The sequence below is a fragment of the Miscanthus floridulus genome, chromosome 6 (genome assembly GCF_019320115.1).
Source record: "Miscanthus floridulus cultivar M001 chromosome 6, ASM1932011v1, whole genome shotgun sequence".
NCBI lineage: Eukaryota > Viridiplantae > Streptophyta > Magnoliopsida > Poales > Poaceae > Miscanthus > Miscanthus floridulus.
In genome coordinates this window covers 98,888,097-98,901,075 of record NC_089585.1, presented here as the reverse complement: position 1 = coordinate 98,901,075, position 12,979 = coordinate 98,888,097, and positions in this window count along the sequence as shown.

Here is a 12,979-nt window from a genome sequence, read left to right as displayed (position 1 = left end):
TTTTTGTAACTCAAAATGATCAATAAAAATGCTAAACGAAAGTTGGTTGGATGGTTTATGCATATTAAGTAGGGTTTAAAACCATTTTTTATTAAGCAAAAATACTATAGAATATATATGTGATACTTAAATAAAGTTGGAAGTGCAAACTTTGCAAATAACAATGAAATACTTGCTGTTGAAAAAGAATATTGCTAAGTAATATTTTCAGTAGCTTAGAAATGCAATAGGAAATTAAGATTAGCTCAAACGCTTAGAAAATTTCTAAGTCTGTGGACAACTAGACGCTACTATGTTTAGCAATTTATTTGGAGAGATAGGGTTAAGGAGTGGTGTAGTGATATGATTCGATTAAGTAGTTCCATATGCCATCTTGAGTGTAGTGATGCCAGTTTAAGTTTAGGAGCAACGATTTGGTCGTGATCAGCGCTTTAAAATTCGTGCACGTCACAACTTTGTGCTGTCTGGCGTCGTGTGTGTGGTCACCACGCGTAGCCGACCCACATCGCTGCGCGGTTGTGCCGTGCGTGCGCGTGGCCACGCACCGACTGGCCGTGGCCGCCATGGCCTTGCTGCGGCTTGGCCGCTCTGGGCGCACTGCTAGGCCATCGGTCCGCTCTACGCTCGACCTCCCCTGCCACTGTGGCTGCCGCTGGTGCTACTGCTGCTGCTGTCTCCGCGCCGCGCCGCGACGATGCCGCTGCCACCACCGTCGCATCACCATGCTGCGCGCTTGTATCTACGCTGCACTGCTGGCTCGCCTTGACGCTCCGCGCACGTGGCCGTGTCGCTATCGCCTTGCCATTAATGGTACTACGGCGCACGGGCCACATCGGTCGTGAGCGTGCATGTTTGTCGGCTAGTGCCTGGCCGTGGGCTACGCCGGTCGCACCAACCGTGTCCCGCCAAGGCACGCCCTTGCCGAGTCGCTGGCTGCCCCTCCCCCACCGCTCCCTTGTTCTCTCTCTGTTCTCGTCTCCCTGCCGCGGTCGAATCGCACCGGCGCCGTAGCTGCGAGGGGTCACCTCTCATCAATCCCTCATGTCCACGCCTCCGCCCTCATGTCCCCTCTCCAGCCGCCCCCACCCCGCTTTGATTGCGGCTTAGCCGAGCCTCAATTTTGGAGCTTCGCACCGCCACCGCGCCGTTAAGACCCATCACCGCCCGCGCCATGGCCAGCCTCCACCACTTCACCCCGCGTAAATTCCTCTGCACCACTAGCTCGCCTTGGCTCCCTCTCCACCGTGCACACGCCAGTGGGAGCGCTACCGCCTCCCTACCGCCGCTGACGCGGCCGTGTCCGCCGTGGCTCGTTGCTGTGGTCATCGCGCACATGCGGCCAGCCCTGCTCAGGTAATCGCCGGCCGAACCACCACTTTGGACGGTTTCACAGTGTGCCCCTAGTGCTTATCCCCTATCTCTACCATCCTGTTAGCGCTGTAGCTCATCGGGATGACCGCAACGCCGTCGTGGTCGACCACGCGCGGTGGCAACCCACTCCAGTGTGCCCTGTTCCTCTGTTTCGCCGCTTAGGGTAGGCGTTAGGGTCGTAGATGTGGTTCGGCTCGTTAGTTGGGTCAGTGCAAGCCTCGAGTGGCCAGTGTACTGCCTTGTGCCACCGTCCGCCACGTCGACGAGCGCATGGCGTCTTGGGGACCTCTCCGATGCGAAGGTGAAAAGATACGAGGGCTCCATTGCAAAGTCGTTGTCTATAGAAATAGTACGTGTAGTGTTCGCGCTATTGTCTGATAACGCGAGGGCATTTTTGCAAGAGTGCCAGTGCGCGTGGGCTCCCCGCCGTGGGCTGCCTCTGTGCGTGGGCCGCGTTGGGCCGAAATCGGTTTATCTTTTTCGTGGAAAATAGAAATACCTTTTCATTTTAATTCTAAGATGAACTTTGATAATTAATATACAATAATGTAGATATCCAAAAATTGTGAAACTAATTTTGTTAGGTTCCCAAAAACATTGTCTACCTGTTAGTATAGTTAGTTCATACATATCTGTGTGGTTGCTAAGGAGCATTAAAATAGTTGAGATGCTTAGTATTATTTCGATTAATAATTGTAGGAATTTTGTGGTAGATTGGTGATAGCAAAAACCCTAAAAATTTTATAGTTGCTTCATTGTTTTATTATGTGCTCACTGTAATTTTTATCGCCCTAGAATAGACTACTTAATAGGTAGCTAAATACCCATTAAGGCTAAAGGAATAATGGCATGATATTGGTTTATAAAAGTTAAGCACTTGTAGGGTGAGCTTAAAATATATTTGGTAGAGATAATGATTAGCTTAGTATCTTAGTCATTAGAGCTAGCTTAGTAGCTTAGCATGTGTATTCTTATTTTAAGAGTTGCTGTTGCTAAAATACTAAGTGTTGCATCATCATTGCATGCATGTAGAGAACGAGTTAGTGGAGTTCGTGACCGCCGGAGAGCAGGAGTACGAGGACGTGATCGAGGAGTACGAGGAGGAGGTCCTCGTATAGGAGGAAGCCCCACAGCCACTGACGACTGACATAGCTGACAATCCACCTGCCAAAGGCAAGCCCCGGTGCATAACCCTTATTTTGAATAATCACTGTATATATATATATATATATATATATATATATATATATATATATATATATATGTGATGTGCATTTAGGTTACATGATTTATATTGAAACTACATGCATAGATAAACCTACCTATGAGTCTTACTAGCATAGGTCAAGTAGCTGCTATGCCTAGGCTATCGGTAGGGTGAGTAACCTACCGTTACTCACAATAGGTGATTATTATTATTACACTCATGATAAAATGATGAAAGAAAAAATGGAGACAGGGCAGGGGTATGGTATGGGTATTGGTGGGTGTAACAGGTTATGTCCCATGGCCAATGGGGCTTAGCTTGGTTACACTTTTTTCCTATTCATGTCGATTAAGGACTGTCCGTTGCTGTGGATGGTAGTCGGGTCATAGACTTATTATCCTGAGCACATACTTGCTTAGGATCGGGAAGACTCGTTGCTCTCTTGTCATGGGTTCCGGCTCTTTCCGAACCGACTGATTGGAGGCGGGGATGGTGGAGGTCTAAGCACCACACTAATTCTAGGACTTAGGAGTGGGGGCTTTGAGTCCAAGTTTCAACAAGGACATGGACCCCTTGATAGGAGAGTGGTGGGTTGGTCTTGCTTTTGCCTGGGGTACAAGCGGGGCATGTGTTTCGGGGTACCTAGCTGGGATACATTGGTCCACGAATCACCATGGCTTGAGTGAACGGGTAGGCCGATGCATGCATCATGAAAAGAGAATCTTGCTTAAACTAAACTCCTCCACATGTATAATTTGGATTAGTGAATTGATAGGATAACCTAAAAGAATGCTTTAATAAAAACCTTATCATTTCTCTAAGTCTCTTGTTCCTAATATAGAGGGATTGTCCCTAATGGTTGGTTCTTATCTATTTATAGATGAACCTGAGGTCTGGTCGGGGGAGTACCAACGCTGGGGCAGACTAGGGTGATAACGGTCGTGGTGAGGACAATGGCAACACCAAGGGGGACAGCCAGGAGGCCCCACTTCTGGCTCCTCCTCCGCCACCACCACCTTTGATGACCCATGTGGAGATGATGGCGGAGATGCTGGCTGCTCGGCGCAAGTCATCCCATGCCTTGGAGATGCTTGCCTAGGCTATTGGTGGCTTCGCCCATGGAGGCCCCGATGGCAATGGCGGGAACGGGGGTGGTGCCCGCGCTTCCGTAGGGCCCTGTTCCTACCAGGACTTCATGAAGACACACCCACCCATGTTCACGCCAACTGCTGAGCCTCTGGATGCGAAGCATTGGCTTCATATTCTGGAGCAAATGTTTCAGCTGCTCACTATGACTAAAGAGCAGAAGGTGCACTTTGCCGCACTACAACTTTTGGGGTCTGCCAGTGCATGGTGTCATACTTTCAGTGCCATGTAGCCGACGGACCATCATGTGACTTGACAAGAGTTTATCACTGCTTTCCGTGAGTACTATATTCCCGTTGGGTTGCTGAACAGGAAGTTGACTGAGTTCCTAGATCTGAAGCAAGGGAGTACGACTGTGATGGATTATGTGAACAAGTTCAACCATCTTGCACAGTATGCTGGACCCATGTAGACACTGATGAGAAGAAGAGGGACCATTTCTACCATGGTCTCTCTTACATCTTTCAAAAGGAGCTATACACTGGGGGATATCAGACTTTTGGTGCTTTGATGAATGCAGCCATTGCTATGGAGGGACTTTAGCGTGATTCTCAGGCGAAGTGGAAGAGCAAGCGGGTGATCACTGGATCTTCTAGTCACCCACAAGCTCAGAAGGTGCAGGTTGTTAGGAGAATGTCCTATCACTCTCTGGGTGGATAGTCGTCCCATCAGTCTCAGCAGGCTTACTAGACACCTCCCACCCAGTATCGTCCACCTACTCAGCAGGTGCAACAACAGCCTCAGGGACAGCAGGTTCTGCCTCGTTAGGGATAGGGGAACAAGTCTGGTGCTTGTTTCAAGTGTGGCAAGGAGGGCCACTATGCTCGGGAGTGTCCATAGAACCAGCCTGCGTAGCCTTCCTAGCCTTCAGCCAACTGTCGTCTGGTCAAGAGGACGATTATCAAGAAGAAGGTGCCCGTAAGCCGCTTTGGACAAGTCAAGTTCACTAAGGCTGAGGAGATTTTGCAGAATGAACCTGTGATGGCTGGTATGTTTACCATTGATTCCCACCCAGCATATGTGTTGTTTGATTTTGGTGCATCACATTCATTCATGAGCATGGGTTTGCACATAGGCACACTATATCTCTTATGGCTATTCCTATTGCCTATAGAATCAGTACTCTAGGTGCTCAGTTGTGCGTTAATACTCGGATGGACACAGTCAGATTAGTGCTAGCCACTCACACTTACTACCTCCAGTTCATGGTGTTGCCTGGGCAAGGCATTAATGCAATTCTGGGCATGGCATAAATGCAATTCTGGGCATGAACTGGTTGTGAGTTTATGGGGTAGTCTTGGACCTTAAGCATAGAGTTGTTGAATTACAATTTCCTTCTTCCAAGGATAGGATGTCTCTCCTTATGCCCTTAGATCCAGCCTTACCAGTTGTTGCTCATGTTGAAGCTTCTCTTGATCTTGCTTCTATTCCAGTGGTCTATGAGTTTCCAGATGTCTTTTCTAAAGATCTACCTGGGTTGCCACCAGATATGGATGTGGAGTGTACTATTGAGTTAGAACCTAGCACTACTCCTATTTCACGGCGTCCCTACCGCATGGCTCCTAAAAAACTTGTAGAAATGAAGAAGCAGTTATAGGAATTATTCTAGAAGGGCTTTTATCACAGAACCGACCAATTTATAAGAGCATAAGTACAAAAACAAACACCGGAACGATCAAATTCTCGCACTTGAGCCCATATAAACCCGGTAGTCAACTGAAACCACGAAGGATTTCAAACCAACTTGCATACAACCAAGATCACAGTAATTCAACATAACACATCATACGTTACAACATTTCACAGACAGTTTGCAAATAGATTACAACATCTCAGAGTCATCATTATTACAAAACAAGTCTTGTAAAGTAGCGGAAGCAAATAGTTTAACTTACACACCCAAGTTCAAATACAAGTACCAGTTTGCTTATCACAACCCACAAAAGCATTCGGATAAGAAAAACAGAGATCATGCCCGTGATCTAGTCTTCGTCACCCACCGGGTGGAGACAATACTTACAGAAGCCCTGATATAGAAGGTCATCTGCAACAAGAGTGAAAAAACCCTGAGTACGAGAATGTACTCAGCCAGACTTACCCGTCGGAAACCAAAACAAAAGACACCAAGGATCATGCAAAGCTTAATTTAGTGGATCTGGCTAACACTTTCTTTTTGCGGAAAAGCATAAGTAATAATGATCAACTCTTAATCTGAACTAGCAGTGACTTTTAGCCATTAACCTATCATCTATATTAGCGCCTGTACTAAGCAATCATTTGATTAAGATGCAAACATTAATAACCATAGCAGCTATAAATCATGGCAACATTATCATCATCATCCAATTAACCATATCGTTAAATTAATTGAATCTACATTGCCGCTGCTCAGTCAAGTTCTCACTATCTGAGAGAGACGACGATTCGAATCGATTCCTATCTAGCTGGAGGGGTATTCCTAAACACAAACCCTACTTCCCCCGTCAGGGTCGCAAACAAGTCACCTTTGTCAAAACTCCAGAGTCGCGAGTCCGAAACAGATCGGCATTCTCAGAGAACCACTCTGCCAAGGTTGATCAGGACTCTAACCCGGCTTGGGCTTATGCCAATGGCTCTCCACACATCCTTACTACCTCCAGAATGAGCGCCACTGCTCGTGTCCCTAGCCTGAGTCGAGCTACTAGGCTTCGTGGTCGGAACGAGTTATCCGGCCATCTAAGTGTTAGGCTACGTTCAACATGACATGAGGACGTACAACGTATCGATCCGTAAACGACATAGACGGAGCCACTATGTCCAAACCTACACAAGACTCCGCCCGGTCTTAATTCATTATTAACATGGTTCTTTTCCACGATAGCAAATATAGCCAACCATGATCCACCTCATCCTAAAGCTCGCAGGTGACAGGAAATCACCTGACTTCTACCGCACTAAGCATGGCTAAGCATTTAACCCGTTCCTAAACTTAAATATGATTCAAGTGCGATACCTGGACAAGGATAGATATATAATGTAACAATTGGTTCCAACCAATTCCTATACTTAATGCATCATCAACAATAAGAGATACTCAAGATATTTGTAAAAACATAGGAGACTTAATATGCTCCGGGGCTTGCCTTTTAGGAAAGAGGAAGGCGGTGGTCAGGGCACTCGGGCAACTTCTCCTCGGCGGCTGCTTTGTTGATTGCCTGCACCTCGGGCTCCTCCTCCTGGCTTGCTCCCTCGAACTCCAGAAGCATCACTCCCTCTAGCACACCTATTGCATGTATGTGCAAGATAAATATCATGGATGCACATGAACGAATTTAGAAATGCTCGGGGAATGCACATGCTTACTGCAGTCCGTATTTTCCGACTTAAGCTCTATTCAAATCACTTTAACTTACCAAGTTTATACAATCTAATGTACAATTGCTCATCTTCAGTTAAGGACCTAGCACCTGCACCTAAGCATGTTCTCAAGTTAGGCTAGCACCTAAACAATCAACAAGAACATCGCAACTAAGCACACACACAATCATTCGAAATTCAGCGAAACGGGAACTTATATAGCGGTATAGTAAACTGATCATAACCAGAGATATACAAATCGAAATGATAGGAAACAAGACAATTTGGAAAGTTTATGAAATTGGCTACAATTCATTTTCAAACCTCAAGGCATGATTCCAACCTTTATCAGGTCGAATTTACAGAATTACATAATCAGGTCCAAACAAGACAGAGGCAAGCAAAACTATGATCTAACTTTGAATGACTGTAGCTCATAAACTACTAGGACAAATGCCACCAAATTTTTATAGGAGCTTGATACATAATTTATCTACAACTTTTGTATTCACCACTTTCCAAGCAAACCAAAATATCATGGGGAACTTTGTAAAGTCCCAAGAACTGTCCCGAAAGACATAATGCAAGGAAATATTTATTAACTTATGTTGCAAACAAATAATTGGACAAAACCAACTTTACTCACTTATCACACATATCAGAAGAACACTAGAAAGTAAAGTGTTCACTCCTAATTCATTTCTTTTAATGCCTTTCTCAATTTATTTAATTAATTAAGAGGAATGATAAACATATATGAAAACTGCACCATTTAATCTACCAAAATTACAGTAGGTACTACTTGCTCCAAGTAGACTACTGTAAAAATTTCACATCATTTGAGCAAGTATAACATCCTACACAAAAATGACAAGGCATAAAAGCTTAAAATGACATAATTAGGAAACCCTAGTCAAAAGTGTCAAGCAACATATTTTATATTTTTTCTAGCATCCTTAAGGTACTAGGACATTCTCCAATAAATTTCATGGTCATTGGATTCATAGATAAATTACTAAAATTCACACAAGGATCATTCAATGATAAAAGGAAAATCTATAACTCAAAAACTATACATGCAATGACTCTCAAATTTTTACCAGAGTTTCTACTCATCAAGAAGAGCTCACCAACAAAAGTTTATAATTTTTGGAGCACAGGAACTCAAGATATAATTTAAATAAGTTTGCATGCATTTAAAAACACATTTCAAGTTTCAATTTAATTCATCCAAAACTTCCACTACAAGTGTTCATGTTGTATTTTTCCTAAATACTACACTTCACTATGATCCTAACAAAATTGAAACCACCCAATTTGGATTTATAAAACTGGAGATACAATTTTAAAAAACAACAATCAAATCTGGAATAAATGAGCTAGCTTTTGAATACACAGTCACTGTCAGGCGGGGTCCACATGTCAGCTGGGCCCGCATGGCAGTGAGACGAAAGCAGAGGAGGCGGCTTGGGACGGCGCGGAAGCGGCGGAGCTCATCGACAGCGGCGTCTCCAGCGACGAGGATGGCATCAGCGTGACCACCTCGACCTCCCGCGTCGATTGACCTACTTAACCTAAGCCCTATCGGCCTCTAGGTACGTCGGCCACGGCGCACGATGGCGCTCAGCCGTGTTTTGGCGTGGCTGGACCGGCATTGGCGGTAGCACCATCACCTGAGCATCTATGTGTGATGTAGAAGACTAGGCGAGGGCTAGGGAAGGAGGAGAAAGGTAGTGCTGTGCTGGCCACGGTGAGCTCCAACTCCGGCGAGGTAACGATCATGGCGACGACGTCGGAAATGGCCAAAGGCCCTCACCTATGGCTTGTCTGGCTCAGCGAGAAGGTCGACGAGGTTTGTGGGGTGCTAGCGGAGCTTTGGGCAGAATCTGGCTGGCTGTGGTGCCACGGCGAGCCTGCGCGAGCTTGGCAGAGCAAGGGCGATGGTGGTGGTCCGCTACGGCTACGGCGGGAGAGCGAAGGAGAACCAGAAAATGAAATGTGAGCGCGGTGGAGTCACAGGCATGTTTTGGGGCTTCATTTGGTGCGTGGAAGCCTGATGTGGCCTGCGCGGTCAGGGCGCCAGTGACGCGCGGCGCCACGCGGTGGTGAAGCTCTACTGCCGGTCGGGCCACTGTAGCATCCATTCAGTTAAGCCATCGACGCCTGACAGCGATACTTGATGACCTTCAAACTCCTAATCGGTGGCAAGTTAGCAAAATCTCCTTGAAGCAAAAATGTAGAGCTATGATAGGTCTACAACATTGCTTTAGAAAGTATCAGCTAATTCTCAAAGAATCACGAGTTACATCAAGCCAAAGTCAGCCACAACAAACGGTGAATGCAGTCAATACTTAGAAATTTTTTAGAGTCTCCAAATAGACCTTAAAACTGACTTGTGGGTCCCTTTAGAGCATGTTCTGCACATTTTCATGACTTGGCTCCTAAACAAAGTTTGTTCCTTATAAAATTTTCTACAACTTTGCTTTAGGTTGCTCAGACATGCAAACAATCTAAGCTATACATTTTAAACAGTCAAACCAAGGAGCTCTAGGGGTCCACAATAGTCAAACCATGACTTGGAAACTTAATTAGGCAAAATGATCAACATGAACATTGTTCCTAATGACATTCTAAGTATAAATAAGTTGCTAAGAGGATAATTAGCCACACCACACCTTGGTCACACCAAAATCAAGCATCACATGTATTGAAACAAGGAAAAACAAGTGACTTTGTTACTTCTGTTTCAAAACCATGTTTCATGTGTTTCACGAGTTTGTGGCATTGTACTAGCTAACCATGTTTCACTAAAGTGTGTTGCACATGTTGCACTTGAGTATTACACACTATTCATTTTCCTAAAACACTCACACATAGCATATAACAATATGTTGCAATGTTTCAAAAGCATGTTTCATACAAATCTAAACTCATGAATGGATGAATGATGCTCATGTTTATGAAATGCAAGTGCAAATGTGGAAGCCAAACACCTAGGGTGTTACAGCTTTATCCGTCCTAGCTCTTCACCATGGTCTTGCCTAGCTATTTTTGTGAAGAAGGACGGTACTCTGCAGATGTGTGTGGATTTTCGCCCTCTCAATGTAGTAACCATTAAGAATAAGTATCCTTTACCTCATATTGATACTTTGTTCGATCAGTTGGCTGGTGCAAAGGTGTTTTCAAAGATTGATCTTTGTTTTGGGTATCATCAAATTAAGATCAGACCACAAGATATTCCAAAAATAGCTTTCTCTACTAGGTATGGGCTTTATGAGTATCTAGTCATGTCTTTTGGTCTCACCAATGCTCCTGCATTCTTCATGTACCTCATGAATTCAGTCTTCATGCTGGAGTTGGATAAGTTTGTAGTGGTGTTCATTGATGACATTTTGATATACTCCAAGAACAAAGAAGAGCATGCACAACATCTTTGAATAGTACTGACTCGATTAAGGGAACACAAGTTGTATGCCAAATTTAGCAAGTGTGAGTTTTGGTTAGATCGAGTGTAGTTTTTAGGACATGTCCTAACACCTGAAGGTATCTCTGTGGACCCAAGCAAGGTGCAAGATGTGTTAAATTGGAATTCTACAAAGTCAGTGCATCAGATCCGTCAGTTCCTTGGTCTTAGTGGTTATTATCGGCGCTTCATTCCTGATTTCTCCAAAATAGCCCAACTAATGACCAAGTTGCTCTAGAAAGATGTCAAGTTTGTATGGAGTCCAGCTTGTGAAGAAGCTTTTCAAGCTCTGAAGCATTTTCTTACCACTGCTCCTATTCTCGCCCAACCAGATATTAATAGGCCATTTGATGTGTATTATGATGCCTCAAGGACTAGATTGGGATGCGTGCTTATGTAGGATGAACGTGTGATAGCTTATGCTTCACGCTAGCTGAAAAAACATGAGGTGAATTATCCCATCCCATGATTTAGAGCTGGCTGTTGTGGTGCACGCTCTAAAAATTTGGAGGCATTATTTGTTGGGAAATAAAGTGCATATTTATATGAATCACAAGAGCCTCAAATATATTTTCACTCAGTCCGAGTTGAACATGAGGCAATAGAGATGGCTGGAGCCAATCAAGGATTATAATTTGGAGGTTCATTACCATCCTAGAAAAGCTAATGTGGTAGCTGATGCTTTGAGCCGGAAGTCATATCAAGTTGAAGAAGCACCTTTGTCTCTCAACCATGCTGAGGTGCTAGCTCACATTGCTCTAGTCTTAGATCTACTTGAGTAAATTATTATCGAGCAAAGGCAAGATACGTCAGGAATTCCTCACATTAAGAAGTTAATCACCGAAGAGCGTGGTCCACATTTTAGTATTGATGATCAAGGTGTAGTGAGGTTCAAGAATAGATTGGTTGTTCCATCAAGTGAGGAGCTTAGGAGAAAGATTTTGGATGAAGCTCATAACTCCAAGTTATCCATTCATCCAGGAAGTAGCAAGATGTATCATGATTTGCGTCACTTGTATTGGTGGCCAAATATGAAATAGGATATTACCAAGTACGTCTCAGAGTGTGACAATTGTGGAAGAGTTAAGGCAGACTATATGCATACGTCTAGATTTCTATAGCCCTTGCACATCCCTATTTGGAAATGGGAAGATATTTCCATGGATTTTATTGTGGGTTACCCCACATGTCCAAGGGCTACAACTCTATTTGAGTCATTGTGGATCGTCTTACCAAGTCCGCTCATTTCCTCTCGGTGGATACAAGGTATTCAACCAAGTTGCATTTTGACCAGATTGTGACCCTGCATGGAGTTCCTCTTACTATCATCTCTGATAGAGGGTCAGTCTTTGTCTCTCGTTTCTAGGAGCAACTCCAGAAATGCCTTGGTACCCATCTTCTCTGAACTTCAGCTTATCATCCACAGACTGATGGGCAAACAGAAAGGGTCAATAAGGTACTTGAGGATATGTTGAGGGCTTGTGTCATCTCTTTTCTAGAAAAGTGGGATGAATGCTTGACTCTAGCTGAGTTTTCTTATAACAATAGCTATGAAGAAAGCATTCGTATGGCACCTTTTGAGGCCTTGTTTGGCAAGAAATGTAGAACACCTCTTAATTGGGTTGAAGTGGGTGACCATGGATATTTTGGACATGATTTTATCAAAGAACCAAGAGAGCAAGTTAGTGTTATTCAAAGTCATTTGAAGACCGCTCAAAGTCATCAGAAAACTTATGCGAACAAGCGAAGAAGGCCATTGCAATTTGAAGTTGGTGATCAGGTGTATCTCAAAGTGTCTCCCATGAGAGGGGTGCATCGCTTTGGTGTCCAGGGAAAGCTAGCCGCTTGCTATGTTGGACCTTACAAGATTTTGACCTGGTGTGGTTCTGTTGCCTACCGTATCCTGCTCTCAGATATTTTGTCAGCAGTACATAATGTCTTCCATGTTTCCCAGTTAAAGAAATGTTTGTGGGCCCCTGATGAAGCTGTGGAAATTGAAGGACTTCCCCTCTAGCCTGACTTGTCTTATATTGAGCATCCCATCAAGATCTTAGATGAAAAAGAAAGAGTGACTTGAAACAATGTGGTGAAGTTTTATAAAGTTCAGTGGCAAAATCACTCGGAGGACCAAGCAACATGGGAGCAAGAAAGCTATATCTTGAAGCATTATCCCCACCTTCTTTCTAGTTCACCGAGGTAATTGTTTAAATCAGAATTTATTCTTATCTCTTTTCCTACGCTAGACACTCACATGAAATCTCGGGGCGAGATTTTGTTTAAGGGGGTAGAGCTGTAACACCGTTGGTGTTACCCCATTAATCATCTACTAAAACATATCATGAGCATCATACTTGTGTGTTAATGCATGTGGTGAAGGGTGTAGATCGATTTCTGTAACTCAAAATGATCAATAAAAATGCTAAACAAATGTTGGTTCGATGGTTCATGCATATCTA